Raw genomic sequence first — 16,777 nt, forward strand, 5'->3', positions numbered from 1 at the left:
CTGCTGGAAAGAGAGATACAACGTAGGCTTTAAACCTAGGATCGAGCACCAAAATGTAGTGCTCTGATTTCAACAGATTGACCACCCGTGAATCCTGGTTAAGCGAATGAAGGGCTCCATCCACAAGTCTCACATGCCTAGCGGAATCACTCCGTTTTAGCTCCTCCTTCAATCTCTCCAGCTGCTTCTGCAAAAGCCTGATGAGGGGAATGACTTGACTCAGGCTGGCAGTGTCTGAACTGACTTCACGTTTGGCAAGTTCAAAGGGTTGGAGAACCTTGCACAACATGGAAATCATTCTCCACTGCACTTGAGCCAGGTTCATTCCCCCTCCTTTGCCTATATCGTAGGCAGATGTATAGACTTGAATGGCCTTTTGCTGCTCCTCCATCCTCTGAAGCATATAGAGGGTTGAATTCCACCTCGTTACCACCTCTTGCTTCAGCTGATGGCAGGGTATGTTCATGAGTGTTTGCTGGTGCTCCAGTCTTCGGCACGCAGTGGCTGAATGCCGAAAGTGGCCCGCAATTCTTCGGGCCACCGACAGCATCTCCTGTACGTCCCTGTAGTTTTTTTAAAAATTATGCACCACCAAATTACTTGTATGTGCAAAACATGGGATGTGCTGGAATTTGCCCACATGTAATGCACGCACAATATTGGTGGCATTGTCCGATATCACAAATCCCCAGGAGAGTCCAATTGGGGTAAGCCAATCTGCGATGATGTTCCTCAGTTTCCGTAAGAGGTTGTCAGCTGTGTGCCTCTTATGGAAAGCGGTGATACAAAGCATAGCCTGAATAGGAACGAGTTGGCGTTTGCGAGATGCTGCTACTGGTGCCGCCGCTGTTGTTGCTGCGGGAGGCAATACATCTACCCAGTGGGCTGTCACAGTCATATAGTCCTTAGTCTGCCCTGCTCCACTTGTCCACATGTCCGTGGTTAAGTAGACAGTGGGTACAACTGCATTTTTTAGGACGCTGGTGACTCTTTTTCTGACGTCTGTGTACATTCCCGGTATCGCCTGCCTAGAGAAGTGGAACCTAGATGGGATTTGGTACCGGGGACACACTACCTCAAGCAATTCTCTAAATCCCTGTGAACTAACGGTGGATACCGGACGCACATCTAACACCAACATAGTTGTCAAGGCCTGAGTTATCCGCTTTGCAACAGGATGACTGCTGTGATATTTCATCTTCCTCGCAAAGGACTGTTGGACAGTCAATTGCTTACTGGAAGTAGTACAAGTGGTCTTCCGACTTCCCCTCTGGGATGATGATCGACAGGGGCGTATCTATCCTTTGGCCAGGATGGCACTCGCCAGGGGCGCCGGCAGAGGACGGGCGCCGCCTGGCGGTGTCACCTGCGGGCAGAGGGTAGAATGAAATAAAACATGCAGTCAGGGGCACATTGGGCCACCGGGACAGCGGGAGAGATTGCCGCTGGCCTGGCCCACCCATCCATGTGCTCGGCACGCGTATGTCACCTGCCGGCCGGCCTGCACGACCGCCGTGCTTCCGGTATTTGCATTCCGCTGCAGAACGCAAAACGGAAGTTAAGCCTGTCACCCTGCCTTCCTGCGGCTTTGCAGGCAGATACATTGGCCGTCCAACAGCCTCCTTGCACCCACTGATGAGTCAGCGGCTGTTCCTGGAGCAGCGGACTCTAGCTCAGCCAGGGAGAGGGAGCAGCAAACAGCAGCCACCACCTGCAGCAGCGTTCCGCCCACATTACTTATTTCAGACTTCGGAGGCCAGACCGCTCCTCTATTCAGCAGCCTGTGGTTTGTGTAAGCACAGTATACTTGTTATATGTGCATGTACAGTATGCTCTGTGTGTGTCTGTGTTTTTTGTGCGGATATGTACTGTATGTTGTGTGTGTGTTTGTAAGTAAGTATGCCCTGTGGGTATGTATGATATGTGTGTGTACATGTATGCTGTGTGTGTGTAAGTCTGCCATGTGTTGGTCTGCCATGTGTATGTATGGTGAGTGTGTATATGTATATGTATATGAATACCCGGTGCAGCAATTTACCTTAAAGGAGAGCCGGATCATATGGACTTTGTATATATATATATATATATATATATGCGTTTGCACCTGTTCCAAATAGAGAAACCATGATGGACGTAGACGTAAAACATAATCCACATGCTATGTTCATTGTGACTGTTGGAAGTGTACACTTTGAAATAAGAACATGTCAAACACATGGCAGATTGCTGTACTTAAGTTTGTTAGCAACTATTAATTTGTACATATTTATTAAGCTTTATTAATATATTTTCCACACAGCATTTTTTTAATATGTATTATGTGTAAATGACACTTACAGTATGTTCTCCGCCTTTGCAATGTACATGACACACTATATACATGTTTTAAATACTGTATCATGGGATGGTATCAGTGTCATGTCACTAGGGATGTTGGCAGTCGAAATACCAAGAGCGGCACCAATCTCCAAACCCCCTAGCCCTCCTTACCTGTAGCCTGGCCCTAACCCCCCCCCCCCCCTTCCCCCTGCAGTCTAACCCTAACCCTCCGAAGTGGTCCCTAACCCTCCCTCCCCCCAACCTAACCCTCCCCAGGGTTGCCTAGCCCTATGTTCCCCTTCATGCTGCCTAACCCTCCGCCCACCCCCCCACAGCCTAACCCAAACCCTACCTCCCGCAGCCTAAACCTATCCACCCGCCCCCATCAACTTACCTCTTGGGCGGCTCGTCAAAACTTTGTTCTGGATCCCGGCGCCAGGATAGTGATCAATGTCGGGATACCCGCGCCGGCATTCTGAGTAGTGTAGAAATTCCGGCATCGTTATTTCGACTGCCAGGATCCTGACCGGATCCCATATAACTACATTATTGTCTATAAACCACTTATTGTCTATGACTTTTACATGCTGTATGTTTAGTAAAATATTTATGGTCTGTATTATAGTCATAGTATCATCCATATACGACCTTCTCATGCTTTTGTGTTGCCTTGGTTTCCAAATTTTTTTGTAAATTGTGTTAAATCTGTGCGCATGCTATTGCTGAGTGCTTGTCTTCACATATGCGGAGGCTTGTGTCAGGTATTATGTGGGGTTAGGTATGGGATACCAGCAGTTAGGATGCCGGCAGTAAGAATACCGACACCGGCATATCCCAACTGCCTGAAATCCCGATAGGGGTGCTAATGTAAACTAAGCCTAACCCTAACTTTCCCTGTTGCAATCTAATCCCCTCCCTGCAGCCTAATCCTAATTCTCCCGTCCTGCCAGGATCCCAACTTCAGAGTGGCTCCTCAGATATCCCAGCATTACTTACTATGCAGCAGTGTCGTGTGTGTAAGGGGCTCTACTATTTGGCGTAACGTGTATAATGCGTACTACTGTGCGGGGTAATGTGACTTACAGACGCTACTGTGTGGTGTAATGTAAACTGGTACTATTCTGTGGCCATGCTCTAACATTCCCCAACATGTCACTGAGAGCACTGAACAGGCAACTCGGAGCATTGGACACGTTTTACATGAAAAAATAAAGAATAAAAAAAGAAACAAATTTAACATTCCTTGCAAAGTGGCCCTCAGCTCTAATGGTAGCAAGGGGCCAGATTTATGGTAGAGCTGGTGAACTGTAGTGCGGTGCCGGACATCAGCTGGTCAGGCACCAGCTCTGTGCTACTTTTTCCCGATTTGACCCACCCAGAGCCAGATTAATAGGGGGCACAGGGGTTAAGTACCTCAGGACCCTCCTCTCTTAATTCAGCCCTCGACCCCACTCTGGCTGGCTGCTGCTGTACCCTCTCCCGTGATCTCCACATGCCTGCTCTGTAGAGGCCGGGATCACTCTGCAGTCAACATAATAAAGTCATGACGTCCGCTCGCTGAAGTATGAGTGTAGACTGAGGAGCCTGGTGCCGCCGCCACTGATACAAGAGGATAATCCAGAGCTGCTGCAGAGGAACAGGGAATGGGGAGGGGATGGCAGTGGGTGGATGGCTGCTGCAGAAGCAATGGGGGAGGGGACTGAGGCCAGGCTGCTGCAGAGTCACAGGGGGAATAAACGACTGAGGCTGCTGCAGGGGCACACAGGGAAGGGAGGGCTGAGGGGTACTACTATGTGGTGTAACGTGAATAATGGACACAACTGTGTGGTGTAATTTGAATTGGGGGTACTATTGTGTGGCCACGCGCTTTTTTCGGTCTTCCCCATTTCAAATATATGGGGGGGGGCGCCGGTCCCTTACTTTGCCAGGGGCGCTTGGACCCCTAGATACACCTCTGATGATCGACTCCCAGCAGTAACAAAAGCAGCGCCAGCAGCAGTAGGCATTACACTCAAGGATCCATTGGAGAAATCCTAGTTAGGAGAGGACTCGTCAGACTTGCCAGTGACATGGCCTGCAGGACTATTGGAGTGCCTGTCTAAGGAGGAAATTGACATTGAGGGAGTTGGTGGTGTGGTTTGCAGGAGCTTGGGTACAAGAGGAAGAAGGGATTTAGTTGTCAGTGGACTGCTTCCACTGTCACCCAAAGTTTTTGAACTTGTCAATGACTTCTGATGAATGCGCTCCAGGTGACATATAAGGGAGGATTGTCAGGAATCGACTTACCACAGCTACATCTGTCCGTCGGTGCGGTCCCCGTCCGGGGTCTCTACGTCTCGCTGCCACTGGTCGCCTTGTCGCCGGACGTCATCTTGGGCCTGGGAGCACTCCTGTTGTCAGCGGGCGTGCATGCTCGCCATGTTCCCGCCAGGCCACGGCATGGGCGCCGCCATGACAGTTTCCATAAGACTGCAGCATCGGCCAATCCGGAGCTTGGCCGCACCTCCTCATTCACTTCCCACCAATACCTACAGACCGGGGGGTATATCAGGAGCAGCAGGGTGAGTCAGTCCTTGTCCTGGACTTCGTGTCACTCCTATGACCTGTGTCTCTGGCTCCGTTCTCCAGTTCCTCCGTTTACCTGCTTTGCCTTCCAGTTTGTTCCTGTACTACCGTGGAACCACAAGCACCAGCAACCCTTGCACTTGAGTTCTAGCTTCACACCTTTACCAGCTACAGTGTGCTCCAGCCCTCTGCAGTAGAGACTCTCCTCCAGGTGCATCTCGTCATCTACACCTGTTCATCAGCCTGCAAGCTGCCAGTGTTATTCAAACTGCACTGAGAACGTTAACACTTGTCTCCTGCAATTGCTACCAGGTTTGCTATTCCCACTAACATCTCTGCTGGCTCCATGGTCCAACAACTATCGGTTCCCATACCGACACATCGATCCCCTGATCGATTGAACTTACCATACAGACTTTGCCATAGACTCTCAGCTTCCACGCTGCATATTCACAATTGCATTTGTTTCTGTTGTTATCAAGTATTCCTGCTGCCATATTGTTTAAAGCCTACTGTTTAATAAACAACATTGCGCACATGCGCAGGAATCCAATCCGGCCTCCTCACTTCTTCCATCCTACCTCCATTGACCCACTAGCGCCCCCTCCGGGGACACAAACTAAACAGAACCTGACAGTAAGTCCAGGACAGATGGACTCGGATGGTGGTCAGAATGTGGGGTCAGGGGCCTTACAAAATCTGGTCTCCCGCTTGGATGGTCAAGAGGCTGCGCAGCAGCAGATGTTCCAGTTCCTGCAAGGAATGTCCTCCCGTCTCGATACCCTACAACAATCTCTGCCCAGTGCTCTTGTTTCTTCAGTTCCAGTCACCCCTGCGCCTGCAAGTACAGCGGGTTCTCCTTCATCGGCTGCATCAACTCCAGTGTCACGCTTGCACCTGCCCGTGCCCAGCAAATATGATGGCAGTCCCAAGCTATGTCGCGGGTTTCTTAATCAATGTGAAATCCAGTTTGAGTTGTTGTCACACAATTTCCCCACGCCAAGATCCAAGGTTGCCTACATCATATCACTGCTCTCTGGATCAGCTTTGAGTTGGGTGTCTCCTCTGTGGGAACGTGCTGACCCTCTTATGAATAACTATACCGAATTTGTGTCAACCTTCAGACGCATCTTTGATGAACCAGGTCGCGCAACATCAGCTTCTGCAGATCTGATCCAACTCCGTCAAGGTACCCGTAGCATGGGTCAATACATCATCCAGTTCCAGACGTTAGCCGCAGAGATTCAATGGAATAACCAAGCACTGGTAGCAGCCTTCTGGCATGGACTCTCTGATTGAATTAAAGATGAACTAGCCACCCGTGACATTCCTGAGCAATTATCAGAGTTAATTTCCTTGTGTATCAAGTTAGACTCTCGCATTCGCGAACGCAACAGTGAGCGTGCTCGTAGTGAGCCTCGCAAGCCAAGAATGGTACCTCCGACACAATTTCAGCCTCCACCTTCTGACGAGCCTATGCAAATTAATAGGTCCCGCTTAACCCCTGAGGAGCGGTCAAGAAGACTTCGAGAGAGACTGTGTCTTTATTGTGCGGCTACAGGTCACCAAATTAATTCTTGTACATCGCGTTCGGGAAATGCCATATCCTGACTTGTAAAGGAGGAGTCAAGTTGGGATCTTCTAGACAAGCTCCTTCAAACCAAGACCTTATCCTTCCTGTGACTTTGGAGACTAGGGCTGGACTCCAGTCTGTAACTGCGTTAGTGGACTGTGGAGCTGCTGGAAACTTCATTACTCAAGCTGCAGTTGATAAGTTCCATCTGCATGTTTGCAAACTCACATATCCAGCCTACATCACTGCAGTGGATGGTAGCCGAATTTCCAAGGGTTACATCTCTCATCAAACCAAGCCAGTGGTGCTGGGAGTCGGGTTCCTGCATTCTGAATTAATTGAGTTCCTAGTCATCCCTCAGGCAACCCAGGAGGTCGTTTTGGGTATGCCCTGGCTCCAGCTACACAATCCGCAGATTAACTGGTCCACGTTACAACTGACTTCTTGGGGTTCACATTGCCATCAGTCCTGCCTAGTCCAAGTTCGTCCTGTGAGGTCTTCAGAAGTTAAAGTTCAGTCAAGTCTTCCTGTCGCCTACCAAGATTTCTCTGACGTCTACAGCGAAAAGGCCGCCGATGTTCTGCCGCCCCGTAGGGAGTGGGATTGTCCCATCGATCTCATCCCTGGCAAGAAGCCACCTAGAGGACGTAGTTATCCATTATCTGTACCTGAAACTGAGGCAATGAGTGAATACATCAGGGAGAATCTACAGAAAGGATTCATCCGCCCTTCATCTTCGCCCGCCGGAGCGGGTTTTTTCTTTGTTAAAAAAAAAGATGGAGGATTACGTCCGTGCATCGATTACCGGGGGCTCAATGAGATTACTGTCAAAAACAGCTATCCACTACCGCTCATCACTGAATTATTTGACAGAGTCAAGGGAGCCCGCATTTTCACTAAGTTAGATCTCCGCGGTGCCTACAATCTCATCAGGATTCGAAGTGGTGATGAATGGAAAACGGCCTTTAATACTCGGGATGGTCATTACGAGTACCTAGTAATGCCATTCGGGTTGAGTAATGCCCCAGCAGTGTTCCAGCACTTCGTTAACAAAATTTTCCGTGATGTTCTGTATAAATATCTTGTAGTCTATCTGGATGATATCCTCATCTTCTCTCAAGATCTCTCCTCGCATCGCCTACAAGTTCGTGAGGTCCTCCGACGTCTTCGTGAGAACCGTCTCTACGGCAAGTTGTCTAAATGTACCTTCGAAGTTTCTTCCATACCCTTCCTAGGGTATGTAATTTCTGGATTGGATCTCCAGATGGACCCGACAAAATTGGAAGCTATTGCCAATTGGTCTATTTCGAGTACTCTCAAGTCCATTCAGCGATTCCTGGGGTTCACTAATTATTATAGGAAGTTCATCAGAGGATTCTCAACTCTCATTGCTCCTATTACCAGCTTAACTCGAAAAGGGGCAGATCATTCCAACTGGTCAGAAGATGCCTTGGCTGCGTTTCAGAAAATCAAGCAGGCTTTCATGACCGCCCCAGTTCTGTCACAACCAGACGTTAACAAGCCATTCGAGTTGGAGGTAGATGCTTCTACAGTGGGAGTCGGAGCTGTTCTCTCCCAAGTGGGGGTTGATGGGAAGATTCACCCTTGTGGGTTCTTCTCTCGCAAATTCCTTCCTGCGGAAGTTAATTACTCCATCGGTGACCAAGAACTACTGGCGATCAAGCTGGCTCTTGAGGAGTGGAGGTATCTCCTGGAAGGAGCAAAGTTCCCATTTAACATCTATACGGATCACAAGAACCTCCTCTACCTAAAGGCAGCCCAGTGTCTTAATCCTCGCCAGTCCCGGTGGGCAATGTTCTTCTCTCGTTTCAACTTTAAGCTTAATTTCCGTCCAGGTTCTCAGAATTCCAAAGCTGATGCTCTGTCTTGTTCTATGGAATCCGAAGAGGAGATTTCCGATCCAGTTCCGCATTCTATTTTGAATCCAGTTGTGTTTGCCTCGTCTCAAGTTACTCCTGTTCCGCCTCCTGGCAAGATTTTTGTTTCCCCTGAGCTTCGTTCTAAATTGCTGTCTTGGGCTCATCAGTCCAAGTTTACAGGGCATCCTGGTGTCCTAAAGACTTTCAAGTTCCTGTCTGAAACTTATTGGTGGCAGAAAATGAAGGTCGACATCAAGGACTTCGTGGCATCCTGTCCCAAGTGTGCCCAGCATAAGACTCCCAGACAGTCTCTGGCAGGTCAGTTATAACCATTATCCGTACCCAGCCGTCCCTAGTCTCACCTGTCCATGGACTTCATCTCCGACCTACCCTCCTCTCAAGGATTCAATACCATCTGGGTAGTTGTCGACAGGTTTACCAAAATGGCCCATTTTGTTCCACTCCAAGGTCTTCCTTCCGCTCCAAAACTTGCTCAAGTCTTCCTACGGGAGATTTTCCGCTTACATGGACTGCCTACTGAAATCATATCTGACCGTGGAGTTCAGTTTGTAGCAAGGTTTTGGAGAGCCCTCTGTTCTGCCCTACAAGTTAAGCTTAAATTTTCGCCAGCCTACCACCCTCAGACGAATGGACAGACGGAAAGGGTGAATCAAGAACTGGAGACCTTCTTGAGACTTTATGTTTCCTCTTCCCAAGATGACAGGGTAGACCTGCTCCCGTGGGCTGAATTTGCTCATAACTTTCGCTATCATACTGCCACGGAGACCACCCCGTTCTTCGCTGTATATGGGCAACATCCTCGTGTTCCAGATTTCCAAGATCTACCAAACATCGATGTTCCTGCAGCCACTTCTGTTCTAAGTCAGTTTTCAGCTAATTGGAGGAAAATTCATGTTTCCCTTAAAAAGGCCTCAAGTCGATACAAGTTCTTTGCCGACCGCAAAAGGCGTGCAGTTCCCAGCCTAAAACCCAATGATAGGGTTTGGCTTTCCACCCAGAACCTTCGTCTCAGAGTGCCATCGATGAAGTTTGCACCACGCTTCATTGGTCCTTTTTCCATTGACAAAGTCATCAGTCCTGTAGCGTACAAGCTCAGATTGCCTCCTTACTTACGAATACCTAATGCCTTTCATGTCTCTCTCCTTAGACCCTTGATCCTGAATTGGTTCCAAAGAGCTCTCCCAGTTGGCCCCAAAGTACGAACCCAACGGGGCATTGAGTTCGAAATAGAGAAGATTCTGGATTCCCGTTGCCGGTACGGTCGTCTGCAATATCTCATTGACTGGTTTGGTTATGGTCCTGAGGAGAGAAGTTGGGTAAATGCTACAGATGTTCATGCTCCAAGGTTGGTCCATGTTTTCCACAGAACTCATCCTTCCAAGCCACCTGGGTGTTCGGTGCCCACCCGTAAAGGAGGGGGTACTGTCAGGAATCGACTTACCACAGCTACATCTGTCCGTCGGTGCGGTCCCCGTCCGGGGTCTCTACGTCTCGCTGCCACTGGTCGCCTTGTCGCCGGACGTCATCTTGGGCCTGGGAGCACTCCTGTTGTCAGCGGGCGTGCATGCACGCCGCGTTCCCGCCGGGCCGCGGCATGGGCGCCGCCATGACAGTTTCCATCAGACTTTAGCATCGGCCAATCCGGAGCTTGGCCGCACCTCCTCATTCACTTCCCACCAATACCAACAGACCGGGGGGTATATCAGGAGCAGCAGGGTGAGTCAGTCCTTGTCCTGGACTTCGTGTCACTCCTATGACCTGTGTCTCTGGCTCCGTTCTCCAGTTCCTCCGTTTACCTGCTTTGCCTTCCAGTTTGTTCCTGTACTACCGTGGAACCACAAGCACCAGCAACCCTTGCACTTGAGTTCTAGCTTCACACCTTTACCAGCTACAGTGTGCTCCAGCCCTCTGCAGTAGAGACTCTCCTCCAGGTGCATCTCGTCATCTACACCTGTTCATCAGCCTGCAAGCTGCCAGTGTTATTCAAACTGCACTGAGAACTTTAACACTTGTCTCCTGCAATTGCTACCAGGTTTGCTATTCCCACCAACATCTCTGCTGGCTCCACGGTCCAACAACTATCGGTTCCCATACCGACACATCGATCCCCTGATCGATTGAACTTACCATACAGACTTTGCCATAGACTCTCAGCTTCAACGCTGCATATTCACAATTGCATTTGTTTCTGTTGTTATCAAGTATTCCTGCTGCCATATTGTTTAAAGCCTACTGTTTAATAAACAACATTGCGCACATGCGCAGGAATCCAATCCGGCCTCCTCACTTCTTCCATCCTACCTCCACTGACCCACTAGCGCCCCCTCCGGGGACACAAACTAAACAGAACCTGACAGAGGATGTTCCTAGGTGGTTAACGTCCTTACCCCTACTTATTACAGCTTGACAAAGGCAAAACACGGCTTGACACCAGTTGTCTGCATTTCTGTTGAAATAATTCCACACCGAAGAGGTGATTTTTTTTTGTATTTTGACCAGGCATGTCAATGGCCTTATTCATCCCATGGACAACAGGTGTCTCCCCGGGTGACTGACTTAAACAAACCACCTCACCATCAGAATCCTCCTTGTCAATTTCCTCCTCAGCGCCAGCAACACCCATATCCTCATCCTGGTGTACTTCAACAGTGACATATTCAATTGAATATAAGGAACTGGACTGTGGGTGCTCCTTCCAGCACTTGGTGGAAGGAGCCACCTGTTCCCGTCCAGTGTTGGAAAGATCAGGCATCGCACCCGCCGACACATTTGGACTCTCCTTGGGGATTTGTGATTTAGAACGCACAATTCTTTGCTGTGCTTTTGCCAGCTTAACTCTTTTAATTTTTCTAGCAGGAGGATGAGTGCTTCAATCGTCATGTGAAGATGAACCACTAGCCATGAACATAGGCCAGAGCCTCAGCCGTTCCTTGCCACTCCGTGTCGTAAATGGCATATTGGCAAGTTTACGCTTCTCCTCAGACGATTTTAATATAGATTTTTGGGTCAATTTACTGAACTTTTGCTTTTTGGATTTTACATGCTCTCTACTATGACATTTGGCATCGGCCTTGGCAGACGATATTGATGGCATTTCATTGTCTCTGCCATGACTAGTGGCAGCAGCTTCAGCATCACTAGGAGGAAATGGATCTTGATCTTTCCCTATTTTACCCTCCACATTTGTGTTCTCCATTTTTTTTATTTTATTTTTTTCAAATAGTATTTATTGATTTTTCAGAAATAAGTAACACTCAAGTGCAAGAACAGTTTACAGACCTACATGGTCAAATATGTTAACAGCAATGGCAACATAGGCAGCAGAGCTATCAGTAAATACATCAAGTAGGAAATTAGCAAACGTGACATATGGTATCCAAATATATATACGGGGTGCTGCAAGTCTATAAACCGCGATTATAGATAACAACTTTTAACAGTGTATAACAGAGTTGAAAGGAGCGAAGAAATGGGGGATAGAGGGGGGTAAGGGAAGATGGGGGAAGGGTGATCTATGCCCAGAGGCGTATCTAGGGTAGGGCGAGTGGGACACGTGCCCTGGGCACCTTGGCAGGCCCAGGAGAGGGGGGCGCCGCTGGCGGCCAGGGCATCATGCCCCACTCGCCCCCGTCAACCCGAAATGTGAGGGGAAGAGAGCGCATCGTCTCTCCCTCCCCTCACCGCCGCTGCCAGCAGCGCTGCTGTGTCCGGTCTCCGGCGTTAGCCAATCAGAGCTTGCGGACCGGCTCCTGATTGGCTGCCGGTCCGTGACCTCTGATTGGCTAGCGAACCGGCGCCAGACAGCCGCCGGAGACCTGGAGCGGTGAGGGGAAGGAGAGGTGCTGCGCTGCGCTCTCCTCACATAACAACAAGCGGCCGGTGAGTGACCGGGGGGGGGGGGGGGGGGCGGCGGCACAGTGGGGCATGTATCTGGCACCAAATGGGGCATGTAACTGGCACTGAGTGGGGCCTGGCACTGTGGGGCATGTAACTGGCACCAAATGGGGCATGTAACTGGCACTGTGGGTCATGTCGAACGAGGAGAGCGACCGTGCACTGGTATATAATAAATTGCAAAGATTATGAGAAACCAAAAATTGGACAATTGTGTTATTTGGAAAGGAAAATGAAACCTTTCAATTAAAGTCCCTATTGGTGGTGCGCCCAGAGCTAGAGAGTACAAGTACTAACAAAGGGAGAGAAAGAAAGCTCTTGTGTGGGCGCACTCTTGAAGAAAAAAGAAAATATTGTTCAGTTATTAGTAAGAAATGTTAAAATTTATATTTATTGATCTAAAGTTAAAAAATTACCCCTCTATGATCCAAGGAAAAGTGTAAACATAAAAAAGACATGAGAAAATATAATATAATCTAAAAATGTTCTGGTCTGTTAATCACATGAGAAGGATTAGAAAGGCTGCAGACACTTAATAGTCTAACACCCGTTTCTCCTGACCAGTACAGATAATCTGTATTAATGAGACCGACAAAGGAGGTCAAAATGTCTTAGAAAAAAACACTGAAATCGGGTTAATACTAAGCAATTTATTATTCACCTATTATTCGATGTTACGCAGAATTAGGAATATCTGTATTGACATGACCTGAACGCAGAAAAAAGTAAAGAAAGTTGTTGAAAGAGCAAGTAGTGGTGATACTGCTGTTGGTGCCCACCCTTCGGAAGAAGGGGAATAGTCCCTACTCTACAACACCAGGTATTCCCAGGGAGTCTCCTCTCAAGGTACTGACCCGGCCCAACGCTGTTTCGCTTCCAAGATCAGACGAGATCGGGCATTAGCAGCGTGGTAAGATAGTAGAGAGGCTATCTACCAATGAGAGTGCACCTATATAGAGATGGTAGAGTAAAGATTTAGAAAGATAAGGTCATATAGTGTGTAGATCTACTTTCCACGTTAGGCGGGGTGAAACAATTGTCACTCAGTGGCAAGGTGCACCCTGGATCGTGAATGAGAGTCTACAGAAAATAGTAAGAGGTGAAAGAAAAAAAGATGTTAGCACTTTTAGAATTAAACTGGTGGTCGCTAACCTTAGCGAGAGACCACGTCACAAAATATGCAGCGTCAGGTAAATTAGTACATTTAAATATAATTCACATATATATTCCTTTTTGTGCAAAGTAAAGCATCATTACTTTAAAAAACAACCTAAAAGGTATGGCACACTGTATAGAAAAGAGAATAAACGATGTGTGAAGAATAAGTATAATCTGCAATTATGGGGTTATCGGGCTATATTATGCACAGGAAATCCAAATTAGTTGGCTTGCAGTGATTAATTGGTGTGCCAAAAAAGAAGAAAAAGGTACCTATTGCAGTGATATTGGTCTGCAATGTATGTGATTATTATTATGAGAAAAATCTCATATATAACATGCAGTATTGAATAGTGTGCCAAAAAGTAATAAGCACATAAGTTGATAATACTAGCCTGCGATATGTAAATTATGATACTGAAAAGTGCACAGAGAATCACAACTGCTTAATGTGCAGTGAATATGCCCATTGCAAAAAGGACCCCTACAGAGAGTGGAATTCAAACTTCAATTGTAGATGGAAAATTGCAGATAGAAAAGTGATACTCAAAATGTCAGGGTCAGGAGATAGGTGATAATACAGGATCCTCCAAGTACAGGTCCCATGCTGTGATCCGGTTGGGCTTGTTCACTTCCGGGATCTGATCAGATCCTCCTAGTGATGCTGAAGCTGCTGCCACTCTCTATAGGGGTCCTTTTTGCAATGGGCATATTCACTGCACATTAAGCAGTTGTGATTCTCTGTGCACTTTTCAGTATCATAATTTACATATCGCAGGCTAGTATTATCAACTTATGTGCGTATTACTTTTTGGCACACTGGGGGTCATTCCGAGTTGTTCGCTCGCAAGGCGATTTTAGCAGAGTTACACACGCTAAGCCGCCGCCTACTGGGAGTGAATCTTAGCTTCTTAAAATTGCGAACGATGTATTCGCAATATTGCGATTACAAACTACTTAGCAGTTTCAGAGTAGCTTCAGACTTACTCGGCATCTGCGATCAGTTCAGTGCTTGTCGTTCCTGGTTTGACGTCACAAACACACCCAGCGTTCGCACAGACACTCCCCCGTTTCTCCAGCCACTCCCGCGTTTTTTCCGGAAACGGTAGCGTTTTTATCCACACGCCTATAAAACGCCGTGTTTCCGCCCAGTAACACCCATTTCCTGTCAATCACACTACGATCGCCGGAGCGAAGAAAAAGCCGTGAGTAAAAATACTATCTTCATAGCAAAATTACTTGGCGCAGTCGCAGTGTGAACATTGCGCATGCGTACTAAGCAGAAAAACGCTGCGATGCGAAGATTATTTCCGAGCGAACGACTCGGAATGAGGGCCACTATTCAATACTGCATGTTATATATTTGAGATTTTTCTCATAATAATAATCACATACATTGCAGACCAATATCACTGCAATAGGTGCCTTTTTCTTCTTTTTTGGCACACCAATTAATCACTGCAAGCCAACTAATTTGGATTTCCTGTGCATAATATAGCCCGATAACCCCATAATTGCAGATTATACTTATTCTTCACACATCGTTTATTCTCTTTTCTATACAGTGTGCCATACCTTTTAGGTTGTTTTTTAAAGTGATGATGCTTTACTTTGCACAAAAAGGAATATATATGTGAATTATATTTAAATGTACTAATTTACCTGACGCTGCATATTTTGTGACGTGGTCTCTCGCTAAGGTTAGCGACCACCAGTTTAATTCTAAAAGTGCTAACATCTTTTTTTCTTTCACCTCTTACTATTTTCTGTAGACTCTCATTCACGATCCAGGGTGCACCTTGCCACTGAGTGACAATTGTTTCACCCCGCCTAACGTGGAAAGTAGATCTACACACTATATGACCTTATCTTTCTAAATCTTTACTCTACCATCTCTATATAGGTGCACTCTCATTGGTAGATAGCCTCTCTACTATCATACCACGCTGCTAATGCCCGATCTCGTCTGATCTTGGAAGCGAAACAGCGTTGGGCCGGGTCAGTACCTTGAGAGGAGACTCCCTGATAATACCTGGTGTTGTAGAGTAGGGACTATTCCCCTTCTTCCGAAGGGTGGACACCAACAGCAGTATCACCACTACTTGCTCTTTCAACAACTATCACTGACCTGGTTTGAGGAGGTTGTGGACTCGGGGTTTCTTCCGATGACCGGGAAGTGGAACCGCAACTGGGCCGCAGCAGAGATGGCCGGATGTAAGTCTTCCTCATGCAGGATCTGATCGGCGGACAGGAGGCACGTGCGGACGCTGAAGGTCTCCTGAAAGAGAGAACTTGACAGGTGCTGGTAAATCACGAAGGTGCTGGGAGGCACGGAGGTGCTTGGAGGCACGGAGGTACGAAGGTGCTTGGAGGCACGGAGGTGCTTGGAGGCACGGAGGTGCTGGAGGCACGGAGGTGCTGTGCTTGGAGGCACGGTGATGCTTGGAGGCACGGAGGTGCTGGAGGCACGGAGGTGCTGGAGGCACGGAGGTGCTGGAGGTACGGAGGTGCTTGGAGGCACGGATGTGCTGGAGGCACGGATGTGCTGGAGGCACGGAGCACTGGAGATCACAGGTACAGTTTGAACGATGATACTCAGGCGCCGGAGCACTGCCCGGCGTCTGAATTTAAACTTCCCGCCAGGGCCTGATTGGAGGACGGGCCGATGACGTCACCCGCAGCTCCCGAGGACGTCGGACGTGGAGGCCTGCTAGACGGAGCGCCGGACGCCGGGGACCCGCCAGCGAGGACGGCCGCACGGAGACCCAGCGCGCCCGGAGAAGTAAGTATGAAGACCGCGGCGCCGTGACAGTACCCCCTCCTCTAGGAGTGGCCCCTGGACACTTTCCCGGCTTCGTAGGATGTCTAGCATGGAAGATCCGGACTAGTCGAGGAGCCGAGACCTCAGAAGCCTTTATCCAACTTCTCTCCTCAGGACCATATCCTTTCCATTCCACTAGATATTGCAGATTCTTGTGAAGGTAACGCGAGTCTAGAATATTTTTGATCTCGAAGTCTGTTCCTGTTTCAGTCTCCACTGAGGTGGGGCTAGAGGTCTTTGAATGGAAACGATTAAGAACGAGAGGACGAAGAAGAGAAACATGGATGGCGTTCGGTATACGTAGGTGTGAAGGTAAACCCAGCTTGCAGACCACAGGATTCAGGACTTGTAGCACAGGGTAAGGACCGATGAATCTTGGAGCAAACTTCATGGTGGGCACCTTCAACCGGAGATTACGTGTGGACAGCCATACCCTGTCGCCAACCTTGTATTGTGGAGCGGCTCGCCGTTTCTTATCCGCAAAGAACTTGTAGCGGACTGAAACCTTCTTAAGATTAGCATGAACCTTACTCCGAATTTGTCTGA

The 16,777-nt window shown here is 48.3% G+C and overlaps 2 pseudogenes; one reads left to right on the forward strand and one right to left on the reverse strand.

The window, feature by feature from the left end:
- Nucleotides 1-13,057: 13,057 nt before the first annotated feature.
- Nucleotides 13,058-13,176, reverse strand: LOC134934068 (5S ribosomal RNA; annotated as a pseudogene).
- A 2,162-nt stretch (nt 13,177-15,338) lies between these two features.
- LOC134942708 (5S ribosomal RNA) lies at nt 15,339-15,457 on the forward strand (annotated as a pseudogene).
- The last annotated feature ends 1,320 nt before the right edge of the window (nt 15,458-16,777 follow it).

This window comes from Pseudophryne corroboree, chromosome 1 (assembly GCF_028390025.1).
Source record: "Pseudophryne corroboree isolate aPseCor3 chromosome 1, aPseCor3.hap2, whole genome shotgun sequence".
Lineage (NCBI taxonomy): Eukaryota > Metazoa > Chordata > Amphibia > Anura > Myobatrachidae > Pseudophryne > Pseudophryne corroboree.